Raw genomic sequence first — 14338 nt, forward strand, 5'->3', positions numbered from 1 at the left:
GGAAAAGGAAATATCCTCAGATGAAATCTGGAAAGAAGCTTTCTGAGAAACTTCTCTGTGATGTGTGACTTCCACTCAAAGAGTTACATCTGTATTTCGTGGATCTCTTTGCTAGCCTTATTTCTGTGGAATCTGAGAACAGATATTTCGGATCCCTTTGAAGACTATACGGTCAAAGGAAATATCCTCCGATAACAAAGAGAAAGAAGCTTTCTGAGAAACTTCTTTGTGTTCTGTGAAATCATCTCACAGAGTTACAGCTTTCCCCTCAAGAAGCCTTTCGCTAAGACAGTTCTTGTGGAATTGGCATAGTGATATTTGGAAGCCCATAGAGGGCTACGGTGAAAAAGGAAATATCCTCAGATGAAATCTGGAAAGAAGCTTTCTGAGAAACTGCTTAGTGTTCTGTAAATTCATCTCACAGAGTTACGTCGGCATTTCGTGGATCTCTTTGCTAGACTTATTTCTGTGGAATCTGAGAACAGATATTTCGGATCCCTTTAAAAAGTATAGGGCCAAAGGAAATATCCTCCGATAACAAAGAGAAAGAATCTTTCTCAGAAACTTCTTTGTGTTCTGTGAAATCATCTCACAGAGTTACAGCTTTCCCCTCAAGAAGCCTTTCGCTAAGACAGTTCTTGTGGAATTGGCAAAGTGATATTTGGAAGCCCATAGAGGGCTATGGTGAAAAAGCAAATATCCTCAGATGAAATCTGGAAAGAAGCTTTCTGAGAAACTACTTAGTGTTCTGTTATTTCATCTCACAGAGTTACATCTGTATTTCGTGGATCTCTTTGCTAGACTTATTTCTGTGGAATCTAAGAACAGATATTTCGGATCCTATTGAAGACTATAGGGCCAAAGGAAATATCCTCCGATAACAAAGAGAAAGAAGCTTTCTGAGAAACTTCTTTGTGTTCTGTGAAATCATCTCACAGAGTTACTGCTTTCCCCTCAATCAGCCTTTCGCTGAGACAGTTCTTGTGGAATTGGCAAAGTGATATTTGGAAGCCCATAGAGGGCTATGGTGAAAAAGGTAATATCCTCAGATGAAATCTGGAAAGAAGCTTTCTGAGAAACTGCTGAGTGTTCTGTTAATTCATCTCACAGAGTTGCATCTGTATTTCGTGGATCTCTTTGCTAGCCTTATTTCTGTGGAATCTGAGAACAGATATTTCGGATCCCTTTAAAAAGTATCGGGCCAAAGGAAATATCCTCCGATAAGAAAGAGAAAGAAGCTTTCTTAGAAACTTCTTTGTGTTCTGTGAAATCATCTCACAGAGTTACAGCTTTCCCCTCAAGAAGCCTTTCGCTAAGACACTTCTTGTGGAATTGGCAAAGTGATATTTGGAAGCCCATAGAGGGCTATGGTGAAAAAGGAAATATCCTCAGATGAAATCTGGAAAGAAGCTTTCTGAGAAACTGCTTAGTGTTCTGTTAATTCATCTCACAGAGTTACATCCGTATTTCGTGGATCTCTTTGCTAGCCTTATTTCTGTGGAATCTGAGAACAGATATTTCGGATCCCTTTGAAGACTATACGGCCAAAGGAAATATCCTCCGATAACAAAGAGAAAGAAGCTTTCTGAGAAACTTCTTTGTGTTCTGTGAAATCATCTCACAGAGTTACAGCTTTCCCCTCAAGAAGCCTTTCGCTGAGACAGTTCTTTTGGAACTGGCAGAGTGATATTTGGAAGCCCATAGAGGGCTATGGTGAAAAAGGAAATATCCTCAGATGAAATCTGGAAAGAAGCTTTCTGAGAAACTACTTAGTGTTCTGTTAATTCATCTCACAGAGTTACATCTGTATTTCGTGAATCTCTTTCCTAGCCTTATTTCTGTGGAATCTGAAAACAGATATTTCCGACGCCCTTTGAAGACTATAGGACCAAAGGAAATATCCTCCGATAACAAAGAGAAAGAAGCTTTCTGAGAAACTTCTTTGTGTTCTGTGAAATCATCTCACAGAGTTACAGCTTTCCCCTCAAGAAGCCTATCGCTAAGACAGTTCTTGTGGAATTAGCAAAGTGATATTTGGAAGCCCATAGAGGGCTATGGTGAAAAAGGAAATATCCTCAGATGAAATCTGGAAAGAAGCTTTCTGAGAAACTTCTCTGTGATGTGACTTCCACTCACAGAGTTACATCTGTATTTCGTGGATCTCTTTGCTAGCCTTATTTCTGTGGAATCTGAGAACAGATATTTCGGATCCCTTTGAAGACTATACGGCCAAAGGAAATATCCTCCTATAACAAAGAGAAAGAAGTTTTCTGAGAAACTTCTTTGTGTTCTGTGAAATCACCTCACAGAGTTACAGCTTTCCCCTCAAGAAGCCTTTCGCTGAGACAGTTCTTGTGGAATTGGCAAAGTGATATTTGGAAGCCCATAGAGGGCTATGGTGAAAAAGGAAATATCCTCAGAAGAAATCTGGAAAGAAGCTTTCTGAGAAACTGCTTAGTGTTCTGTTAATTCATCTCAAAGAGTTACATCTGTATTTCGTGGATCTCTTTGCTAGCCTTATTTCTGTGGAATCTGAGAACAGATATTTCCAATCCCTTTGAAGACTATAGGGCCAAAGGAAATATCCTCCGATAACAAAGAGAAAGAAGCTTTCTGAGAAAATTCTTTGTGTTCCGTGAAATCATCTCACAGAGTTACAGCTTTCCCCTCAAGAAGCCTTTCGCTAAGACAGTTCTTGTGGAATTGGCAAAGTGATATTTGGAAGCCCATAGAGGGCGATGGTGAAAAAGGAAATATTCTCAGATGAAATCTGGAAAGAAGCTTTTTGAGAAACTGCTTAGTGTTCTGTTAATTTATCTCACAGAGTTACATCTGTATTTCGTGGATCTCTTTGCTAGCCTTATTTCTGTGGAATCTGAGAACAGATATTTCGGATCCCTTTGAAGACTATACGGCCAAAGGAAATATCCTCCGATAACAAAGAGAAAGAAGCTTTCTGAGAAACTTCTTTGTGTTCTGTGAAATCATCTCACAGAGTTACAGCTTTCCCCTCAAGAAGCCTTTCGCTAAGACAGTTCTTGTGGAATTGGCATAGTGATATTTGGAAGCCCTTAGAGGGCTATGGTGAAAAAGGAAATATCCTCAGATGAAATCTGGAAAGAAGCTTTCTGAGAAACTGCTTAGTGTTCTGTAAATTCATCTCACAGAGTTACGTCGGTATTTCGTGGATCTCTTTGCTAGACTTATTTCTGTGGAATCTGAGAACAGATATTTCGGATCCCTTTAAAAAGTATAGGGCCAAAGGAAATATCCTCTGATAACAAAGAGAAAGAATCTTTCTCAGAAACTTCTTTGTGTTCTGTGAAATCATCTCACAGAGTTACAGCTTTCCCCTCAAGAAGCCTTTCGCTAAGACAGTTCTTGTGGAATTGGCATAGTGATATTTGGAAGCCCATAGAGGGCTATGGTGAAAAAGGAAATATCCTCAGATGAAATCTGGAAAGAAGCTTTCTGAGAAACTACTTAGTGTTCTGTTATTTCATCTCACAGAGTTACATCTGTATTTCGTGCATCTCTTTGCAAGACTTATTTCTGTGGAATCTAAGAACAGATATTTCGGATCCTATTGAAGACTATAGGGCCAAAGGAAATATCCTCCGATAACAAAGAGAAAGAAGCTTTCTGAGAAACTTCTTTGTGTTCTGTGAAATCATCTCACAGAGTTACAGCTTTCCCCTCAAGAAGGCTTTCGCTACGACAGTTTTTGTGGAATTGGCAAAGTGATACTAGGAAGCCCATAGAGGGCTATGGTGAAAAAGGAAATATCCTGAGATGAAATCTGGAAAGAAGCTTTCTGAGAAACTGCTGAGTGTTCTGTTAATTCATCTCACAGAGTTACATCTGTATTTCGTGGATCTCTTTGCTAGCCTTATTTCTGTGGAATCTGAGAACAGATATTTCGGATCCCTTTAAAAAGTATCGGGCCAAAGGAAATATCCTCCTATAACAAAGAGAAAGAAGCTTTCCTAGAAACTTCTTTGTGTTCTGTGAAATCATCTCACAGAGTTACAGCTTTCCCCTCAAGAAGCCTTTCGCTAAGACAGTTCTTGTGGAATTTGCAAAGTGATATTTGGAAGCCCATAGAGGGCTATGGTGAAAAAGGAAATATCCTCAGATGAAATCTGGAAAGAAGCTTTCTGAGAAACTGCTTAGTGTTCTGTCAATTCATCTCACAGAGTTACCTCTGTATTTCGTGGATCTCTTTGCTAGCCTTATTTCTGTGGAATCTGAGAACAGATATTTCGGATCCCTTTGAATACTACAGGGCCAAAGGAAATATCCTCCGATAACAAAGAGAAAGAACCTTTCTGAGAAACTTCTTTGTGTTCTGTGAAATTATCTCACAGAGTTACATCTTTCCCCTCTAGAAGCCTTTCGCTAAGACAGTTCTTGTGGAATTGGCAAAGTGATATTTGGAAGCCCATAGAGGGCTATGGTGAAAAAGGAAATATCCTCAGATGAAATCTGGAAAGAAGCTTTTTGAGAAACTGCTTAGTGTTCTGTTAATACATCTCACAGAGTTACATCCGTATTTCGTGGATCTCTTTGCTAGCCTTATTTCTGTGGAATCTGAGAACAGATATTTCGGATCCCATTGAAGACTATAGGGCCAAAGGAAATATCCTCCGATAACAAAGAGAAAGAAGCTTTCTGAGAAACTTGTTTGTGTTCTGTGAAATCATCTCACAGAGTTACAGCTTTCCCCTCAAGAAGCCTTTCGCTAAGACAGTTCTTGTGGAATTGACAAAGTGATATTTGGAAGCCCAAAGAGGGCTATGGTGGAAAAGGAAATATCCTCAGATGAAATCTGGAAAGAAGCTTTCTGAGAAACTTCTCTGTGATGTGTGACTTCCACTCACAGAGTTACATCTGTATTTCGTGGATCTCTTTGCTAGCCTTATTTCTGTGGAATCTGATAACAGATATTTCGGATCCCTTTGAAGACTATACGGTCAAAGGAAATATCCTCCGATAACAAAGAGAAAGAAGCTTTCTGAGAAACTTCTTTGTGTTCTGTGAAATCATCTCACAGAGTTACAGCTTTCCCCGCAAGAAGCCTTTCGCTAAGACAGTTCTTGTGGAATTGGCATAGTGATATTTGGAAGCCCATAGAGGGCTACGGTGAAAAAGGAAATATCCTCAGATGAAATCTGGAAAGAAGCTTTCTGAGAAACTGCTTAGTGTTCTGTAAATTCATCTCACAGAGTTACGTCGGCATTTCGTGGATCTCTTTGCTAGACTTATTTCTGTGGAATCTGAGAACAGATATTTCGGATCCCTTTAAAAAGTATAGGGCCAAAGGAAATATCCTCCGATAACAAAGAGAAAGAATCTTTCTCAGAAACTTCTTTGTGTTCTGTGAAATCATCTCACAGAGTTACAGCTTTCCCCTCAAGAAGCCTTTCGCTAAGACAGTTCTTGTGGAATTGGCAAAGTGATATTTGGAAGCCCATAGAGGGCTATGGTGAAAAAGGAAATATCCTCAGATGAAATCTGGAAAGAAGCTTTCTGAGAAACTACTTAGTGTTCTGTTATTTCATCTCACAGAGTTACATCTGTATTTCGTGGATCTCTTTGCTAGACTTATTTCTGTGGAATCTAAGAACAGATATTTCGGATCCTATTGAAGACTATAGGGCCAAAGGAAATATCCTCCGATAACAAAGAGAAAGAAGCTTTCTGAGAAACTTCTTTGTGTTCTGTGAAATCATCTCACAGAGTTACTGCTTTCCCCTCAATAAGCCTTTCGCTGAGACAGTTCTTGTGGAATTGGCAAAGTGATATTTGGAAGCCCATAGAGGGCTATGGTGAAAAAGGTAATATCCTCAGATGAAATCTGGAAAGAAGCTTTCTGAGAAACTGCTGAGTGTTCTGTTAATTCATCTCACAGAGTTGCATCTGTATTTCGTGGATCTCTTTGCTAGCCTTATTTCTGTGGAATCTGAGAACAGATATTTCGGATCCCTTTAAAAAGTATCGGGCCAAAGGAAATATCCTAAGATAACAAAGAGAAAGAAGCTTTCTTAGAAACTTCTTTGTGTTCTGTGAAATCATCTCACAGAGTTACAGCTTTCCCCTCAAGAAGCCTTTCGCTAAGACACTTCTTGTGGAATTGGCAAAGTGATATTTGGAAGCCCATAGAGGGCTATGGTGAAAAAGGAAATATCCTCAGATGAAATCTGGAAAGAAGCTTTCTGAGAAACTGCTTAGTGTTCTGTTAATTCATCTCACAGAGTTACATCCGTATTTCGTGGATCTCTTTGCTAGCCTTATTTCTGTGGAATCTGAGAACAGATATTTCGGATCCCTTTGAAGACTATAGGGCCAAAGGAAATATCCTCTGATAACAAAGAGAAAGAAGCTTTCTGAGAAACTTCTTTGTGTTCTCTGAAATCATCTCACAGAGTTACAGCTTTCCCCGCAAGAAGCCTTTCGCTAAGACAGTTCTTGTGGAATTGGCAAAGTGATATTTGGAAGCCCATAGAGGGCTATGGTGAAAAAGGAAATATCCTCAGATGAAATCTGGAAAGAAGCTTTCTGAGAAACTTCTCTGTGATGTGTGACTTCCACTCACAGAGTTACATCTGTATTTCGTGGATCTCTTTGCTAGCCTTATTTCTGTGGAATCTGAGAACAGATATTTCGGATCCCTTTGAAGACTATACGGCCAAAGGAAATATCCTCCGATAACAAAGAGAAAGAAGCTTTCTGAGAAACTTCTTTGTGTTCTGTGAAATCATCTCACAGAGTTACAGCTTTCCCCTCAAGAAGCCTTTCGCTGAGACAGTTCTTTTGGAACTGGCAGAGTGATATTTGGAAGCCCATAGAGGGCTATGGTGAAAAAGGAAATATCCTCAGATGAAATCTGGAAAGAAGCTTTCTGAGAAACTACTTAGTGTTCTGTTAATTCATCTCACAGAGTTACATCTGTATTTCGTGAATCTCTTTCCTAGCCTTATTTCTGTGGAATCTGAAAACAGATATTTCCGACGCCCTTTGAAGACTATAGGACCAAAGGAAATATCCTCCGATAACAAAGAGAAAGAAGCTTTCTGAGAAACTTCTTTGTGTTCTGTGAAATCATCTCACAGAGTTACAGCTTTCCCCTCAAGAAGCCTATCGCTAAGACAGTTCTTGTGGAATTAGCAAAGTGATATTTGGAAGCCCATAGAGGGCTATGGTGAAAAAGGAAATATCCTCAGATGAAATCTGGAAAGAAGCTTTCTGAGAAACTTCTCTGTGATGTGACTTCCACTCACAGAGTTACATCTGTATTTCGTGGATCTCTTTGCTAGCCTTATTTCTGTGGAATCTGAGAACAGATATTTCGGATCCCTTTGAAGACTATACGGCCAAAGGAAATATCCTCCTATAACAAAGAGAAAGAAGTTTTCTGAGAAACTTCTTTGTGTTCTGTGAAATCACCTCACAGAGTTACAGCTTTCCCCTCAAGAAGCCTTTCGCTGAGACAGTTCTTGTGGAATTGGCAAAGTGATATTTGGAAGCCCATAGAGGGCTATGGTGAAAAAGGAAATATCCTCAGAAGAAATCTGGAAAGAAGCTTTCTGAGAAACTGCTTAGTGTTCTGTTAATTCATCTCAAAGAGTTACATCTGTATTTCGTGGATCTCTTTGCTAGCCTTATTTCTGTGGAATCTGAGAACAGATATTTCCAATCCCTTTGAAGACTATAGGGCCAAAGGAAATATCCTCCGATAACAAAGAGAAAGAAGCTTTCTGAGAAAATTCTTTGTGTTCCGTGAAATCATCTCACAGAGTTACAGCTTTCCCCTCAAGAAGCCTTTCGCTAAGACAGTTCTTGTGGAATTGGCAAAGTGATATTTGGAAGCCCATAGAGGGCGATGGTGAAAAAGGAAATATTCTCAGATGAAATCTGGAAAGAAGCTTTTTGAGAAACTGCTTAGTGTTCTGTTAATTTATCTCACAGAGTTACATCTGTATTTCGTGGATCTCTTTGCTAGCCTTATTTCTGTGGAATCTGAGAACAGATATTTCGGATCCCTTTGAAGACTATACGGCCAAAGGAAATATCCTCCGATAACAAAGAGAAAGAAGCTTTCTGAGAAACTTCTTTGTGTTCTGTGAAATCATCTCACAGAGTTACAGCTTTCCCCTCAAGAAGCCTTTCGCTAAGACAGTTCTTGTGGAATTGGCATAGTGATATTTGGAAGCCCATAGAGGGCTATGGTGAAAAAGGAAATATCCTCAGATGAAATCTGGAAAGAAGCTTTCTGAGAAACTGCTTAGTGTTCTCTAAATTCATCTCACAGAGTTACGTCGGTATTTCGTGGATCTCTTTGCTAGACTTATTTCTGTGGAATCTGAGAACAGATATTTCGGATCCCTTTAAAAAGTATAGGGCCAAAGGAAATATCCTCTGATAACAAAGAGAAAGAATCTTTCTCAGAAACTTCTTTGTGTTCTGTGAAATCATCTCACAGAGTTACAGCTTTCCCCTCAAGAAGCCTTTCGCTAAGACAGTTCTTGTGGAATTGGCATAGTGATATTTGGAAGCCCATAGAGGGCTATGGTGAAAAAGGAAATATCCTCAGATGAAATCTGGAAAGAAGCTTTCTGAGAAACTACTTAGTGTTCTGTTATTTCATCTCACAGAGTTACATCTGTATTTCGTGCATCTCTTTGCAAGACTTATTTCTGTGGAATCTAAGAACAGATATTTCGGATCCTATTGAAGACTATAGGGACAAAGGAAATATCCTCCGATAACAAAGAGAAAGAAGCTTTCTGAGAAACTTCTTTGTGTTCTGTGAAATCAACTCACAGAGTTACAGCTTTCCCCTCAATAAGCCTTTCGCTGAGACAGTTCTTGTGGAATTGGCAAAGTGATATTTGGAAGCCCATAGAGGGCTATGGTGAAAAAGGTAATATCCTCAGATGAAATCTGGAAAGAAGCTTTCTGAGAAACTGCTTAGTGTTCTGTTAATTCATCTCACAGAGTTGCATCTGTATTTCGTGGATCTCTTTGCTAGCCTTATTTCTGTGGAATCTGAGAACAGATATTTCGGATCCCATTGAAGACTTTAGGGCCAAAGGAAATATCCTCCGATAACAAAGAGAAAAAAGCTTTCTGAGAAACTTCTTTGTGTTCTGTGAAATCATCTCACAGAGTTACAGCTTTCCCCTCAAGAAGGCTTTCGCTACGACAGTTTTTGTGGAATTGGCAAAGTGATACTAGGAAGCCCATAGAGGGCTATGGTGAAAAAGGAAATATCCTGAGATGAAATCTGGAAAGAAGCTTTCTGAGAAACTGCTGAGTGTTCTGTTAATTCATCTCACAGAGTTACATCTGTATTTCGTGGATCTCTTTGCTAGCCTTATTTCTGTGGAATCTGAGAACAGATATTTCGGATCCCTTTAAAAAGTATCGGGCCAAAGGAAATATCCTCCTATAACAAAGAGAAAGAAGCTTTCCTAGAAACTTCTTTGTGTTCTCTGAAATCATCTCACAGAGTTACAGCTTTCCCCGCAAGAAGCCTTTCGCTAAGACAGTTCTTGTGGAATTGGCAAAGTGATATTTGGAAGCCCATAGAGGGCTATGGTGAAAAAGGAAATATCCTCAGATGAAATCTGGAAAGAAGCTTTCTGAGAAACTTCTCTGTGATGTGTGACTTCCACTCACAGAGTTACATCTGTATTTCGTGGATCTCTTTGCTAGCCTTATTTCTGTGGAATCTGAGAACAGATATTTCGGATCCCTTTGAAGACTATAGGGCCAAAGGAAATATCCTCCGATAACAAAGAGAAAGAAGCTTTCTGAGAAACTTCTTTGTGTTCTGTGAAATCATCTCACAGAGTTACAGCTTTCCCCTCAAGAAGCCTTTCGCTGTGACAGTTCTTTTGGAATTGGCAGAGTGATATTTGGAAGCCCATAAAGGGTTATGGTGAAAAACGAAATATCCTCAGATGAAATCTGGAAAGAAGCTTTCTGAGAAACTACTTAGTGTTCTGTTAATTCATCTCACAGAGTTACATCTGTATTTCGTGAATCTCTTTGCTAGCCTTATTTCTGTGGAATCTGAGAACAGATATTTCCGACGCCCTTTGAAGACTATAGGGCCAAAGGAAATATCCTCCGATAACAAAGAGAAAGAAGCTTTATGAGAAACTTCTTTGTGTTCTGTGAAATCATCTCACAGAGTTACAGCTTTCCCCTCAAGAAGCCTTTCGCTAAGACACTTCTTGTGGAATTGGCAAAGTGATATTTGGAAGCCCTTAGAGGGGTATGGTGAAAAAGGAAATATCCTCAGATGAAATCTGGAAAGAAGCTTTCTGAGAAACTGCTTAGTGTTCTGTAAATTCATCTCACAGAGTTACATCTGTATATCGTGGATCTCTTTGCTCGCCTTATTTCTGTGGAATCTGAGAACAGATATTTCCAATCCCTTTGAAGACTATAGGGCCAAAGGAAATATCCTCCGATAACAAAGAGAAAGAAGCTTTATGAGAAACTTCTTTGTGTTCTGTGAAATCATCTCACAGAGTTACAGCTTTCCCCTCAAGAAGCCTTTCGCTGAGACAGTTCTTGTGGAATTGGCAAAGTGATATTTGGAAGCCCTTAGAGGGCTATGGTGAAAAAGGAAATATCCTCAGATGAAATCTGGAAAGAAGCTTTCTGAAAAACTGCTTAGTGTTCTGTTAATTCATCTCACAGAGTTACATCTGTATTTCGTGGATCTCTTTGCTAGCCTTATTTCTGTGGAATCTGAGAACAGATATTTCCAATCCCTTTGAAGACTATAGGGCCAAAGGAAATATCCTCCGATAACAAAGAGAAAGAAGCTTTCTGAGAAACTTCTTTGTGTTCTGTGAAATCATCTCACAGAGTTACAGCTTTCCCCTCAAGAAGCCTTTCGCTACGACAGTTCTTGTGGAATTGGCAAAGTGATATTTGGAAGCCCATAGAGGGCTATGGTGAAAAAGGAAATATCCTCAGATGAAATCTGGAAAGAAGCTTTCTGAGAAACTGCTTAGTGTTCTGTTAATTCATCTCACAGAGTTACATCTGTATTTCGTGGATCTCTTTGCTAGCCTTATTTCTGTGGAATCTGAGAACAGATATTTCGGATCCCTTTGAAGACTACAGGGCCAAAGGAAATAACCTCCGATAACAAAGAGAAAGAAGCTTTCTGAGAAACTTCTTTGTGTTCTGTGAAATCATCTCACAGAGTTACAGCTTTCCCCTCAAGAAGCCTTTCGCTAAGACACTTCTTGTGGAATTGGCAAAGTGATATTTGGAAGCCCTTAGAGGGTATGGTGAAAAAGGAAATATCCTCAGATGAAATCTGGAAAAAAGCTTTCTGAGAAACTGGTTAGTGTTCTGTTAATTCATCTCACAGAGTTACATCTGTATTTCGTGGATCTATTTGCCAGCCTTATTTCTTTGGAATCTGAGAACAGATATTTCGCATTCCTATGAAGACTATAGTGGCAAAGGAAATATCCTCCGATAACAAAGAGAAAGAAGCTTTCTGAGAAACTTCTTTGTGTTCTGTGAAATCATATCACAGAGTTACAGCTTTCTCCTCAAGAAGCCTTTCGCTAAGACAGTTCTTGTGGAATTGGCAAAGTGATATTTGGAAGCCCATAGAGGGCTATGGTGAAAAAGGAAATATCCTCAGATGAAATCTGGAAAGAAGCTTTCTGAGAAACTGCTTAGTGTTCTGTTAATTCATCTCACAGAGTTACATCTGTATTTCGTGGATCTCTTTGCTAGCCTTATTTCTGTGGAATCTGAGAACAGATATTTCGGATCCCTTTGAAGACTATAGGGCCAAAGGAAATATCCTCCCATAACAAAGAGAAAGAAGTTTTCCGAGAAACTTCTTTGTGTTTTGTGAAATCATCTCACAGAGTTACAGCTTTCCCCTCAAGAAGCCTTTCGCTAAGAAAGTTCTTGTGGAATTGGCAAAGTGATATTTGGAAGCCCATAGAGGGCTATGGTGAAAAAGGAAATATCCTCAGATAATATCTGGAAAGAAGCTTTCTGAGAAACTTCTCTGTGATGTGACTTCCACTCACAGAGTTACATCTGTATTTCGTGGATCTCTTTGCTAGCCTTATTTCTGTGGAATCTGAGAACAGATATTTCGGATCCCTTTAAAAAGTATAGGGCCAAAGGAAATATCCTCCGATAACAAAGAGAAAGAAGCTTTCTGAGAAACTTCTTTGTGTTCTGTGAAATCATCTCACAGAGTTACAGCTTTCCCCTCAAGAAGGCTTTCGCTACGACAGTTCTTGTGGAATTGGCAAAGTGATATTTGGAAGCCCATAGAGGGCTATGGTGGAAAAGGAAATATCCTCAGATGAAATCTGGAAAGAAGCTTTCTGAGAAACTGCTTAGTGTTCTGTTAATTCATCTCACAGAGTTACATCTGTATATCGTGGATCTCTTTGCTCGCCTTATTTCTGTGGAATCTGAGAACAGATATTTCCAATCCCTTTGAAGACTATAGGGCCAAAGGAAATATCCTCCGATAACAAAGAGAAAGAAGCTTTCTGAGAAACTTCTTTGTGTTCTGTGAAATCATCTCACAGAGTTACAGCTTTCCCCTCAAGAAGCCGTTCGCTGAGACAGTTCTTGTGGAATTGGCAAAGTGATATTTGGAAGCCCATAGAGGGCTATGGTGAAAAAGGAAATATCCTCAGATGAAATCTGGAAAGAAGCTTTCTGAGAAACTGCTTAGTGTTCTGTTAATTCATCTCACAGAGTTACATCTGTATTTCGTGGATCTCTTTGCTAGCCTTATTTCTGTGGAATCTGAGAACAGATATTTCCAATCCCTTTGAAGACTATAGGGCCAAAGGAAATATCCTCCGATAACAAAGAGAAAGAAGCTTTCTGAGAAACTTCTTTGTGTTCTGTGAAATCATCTCACAGAGTTACAGCTTTCCCCTCAAGAAGCCTTTCGCTAAGACAGTTCCTGTGGAATTGGCAAAGTGATATTTGGAAACCCATAGAGGGCTATGGTGAAAAAGGAAATATCCTCAGATGAAATCTGGAAAGAAGCTTTCTGAGAAACTGCTTAGTGTTCTGTTAATTCATCTCACAGAGTTACATCTGTATTTCGTGGATCTCTTTGCTAGCCTTATTTCTGTGGAATCTGAGAACAGATATTTCGGATTCCTATGAAGACTATAGGGGCAAAGGAAATATCCTCCGATAACAAAGAAAAAGAAGCTTTATGAGAAACTTCTTTGTGTTCTGTGAAATCATCTCACAGAGTTACAGCTTTCCCCTCAATAAGCCTTTCGCTAAGACAGTTCTTGTGGAATTGGCAAAGTAATATTTGGAAGCCCATAGAGGGCTATGGTGAAAAAGGAAATATCCTCAGATGAAATCTGGAAAGAAGCTTTCTGAGAAACTGCTTAGTGTTCTGTTAATTCATCTCACAGAGTTACATCTGTATTTTGTGGATCTCTTTGCTATCCTTATTTCTGTGGAATCTGAGAACAGATATTTCGGATCCCATTGAAGACTATAGGGCCAAAGGAAATATCCTCCGATAACAAAGAGAAAGAAGCTTTCTGAGAAACTTCTTTGTGTTCTGTGAAATCATCTCACAGAGTTACAGCTTTCCCCTCAAGAAGCCTTTCGCTAAGACAGTTCTTGTGGAATTGGCAAAGTGATATTTGGAAGCCCATAGAGGGCTATGGTGAAAAAGGAAATATCCTCAGATGAAATCTGGAAAGAAGCTTTCTGAGAAACTTCTCTGTGATGTGACTTCCACTCACAGAGTTACATCTGTATTTCGTGGATCTCTTTGCTCGCCTTATTTCTGTGGAATCTGAGAACAGATATTTCCAATCCCTTTGAAGATTATAGGGCCAAAGGAAATATCCTCCGATAACAAAGAGAAAGAAGCTTTCTGAGAAACTTCTTTGTGTTCCGTGAAATCATCTCACAGAGTTACAGCTTTCCCCTCAAGAAGGCTTTCGCTAAGACAGTTCTTGTGGAATTGGCAAAGTGATATTTGGAAGCTCATAGAGGGCTATGGTGAAAAAGGAAATATCCTCAGATGAAATCTGGAAAGAAGATTTCTGAGAAACTGCTTAGTGTTCTGTTAATTCATCTCACAGAGTTACATCTGTATTTCGTGGATCTCTTTGCTAGCCTTATTTCTGTGGAATCTGAGAACAGATATTTCGGATCCCTTTGAAGACTATAGGGCCAAAGGAAATATCCTCCGATAACAAAGAGAAAGAAGCTTTATGAGAAACTTCTTTGTGTTCTGTGAAATCATCTCACAGAGTTACAGCTTTCCCCTCAAGAAGCCTTT

Source organism: Macaca fascicularis, chromosome 19, assembly GCF_037993035.2.
Source record: "Macaca fascicularis isolate 582-1 chromosome 19, T2T-MFA8v1.1".
Lineage (NCBI taxonomy): Eukaryota > Metazoa > Chordata > Mammalia > Primates > Cercopithecidae > Macaca > Macaca fascicularis.